This window comes from Camelina sativa, unplaced genomic scaffold (genome assembly GCF_000633955.1).
Source record: "Camelina sativa cultivar DH55 unplaced genomic scaffold, Cs unpScaffold16482, whole genome shotgun sequence".
Classification (NCBI taxonomy): Eukaryota; Viridiplantae; Streptophyta; class Magnoliopsida; order Brassicales; family Brassicaceae; genus Camelina; species Camelina sativa.
The window spans coordinates 1-309 of NW_010937499.1; the positions used below are offsets into that span (position 1 = coordinate 1).

Sequence of the window (309 nt, forward strand, 5' to 3'; positions counted from 1 at the left end):
GAGAGAAGGGCTCAAATTTATCGTCATCGCTTCCTTCTTCCTGGTACCAAGAAGGATGGAATATAAACTAAACTTTTCACCACCAAGAGGATTTCCCAAGTTACCAAGTTTAAAGTAACTGACCTCAAATATGAAGGAATCAAGTTTTACAGAAACATTAACTGTCTGGTATTCTTCAGAAAGCTACAACAGGAAAGACCGCTTTTAACATTAAAAAAAAAAAAAAAGACATAGCAAAACAAGAAATTCCATAAAACCACATATACCTTGAACTCAAATTCAAATAAATCATGAGACGAATTCAAATGA

General features: G+C 33.3%; 1 long non-coding RNA gene across 1 annotated transcript; it reads right to left on the bottom strand.

Annotated features, from left to right (window-relative positions):
* LOC104775490 lies at positions 1–309 on the bottom strand. Its single transcript, XR_765948.1, has 3 exons — positions 267–309; positions 124–183; positions 1–40 (listed from the first exon to the last, which is right to left on the bottom strand). It is a non-coding gene; the product is annotated as an uncharacterized LOC104775490 (long non-coding RNA).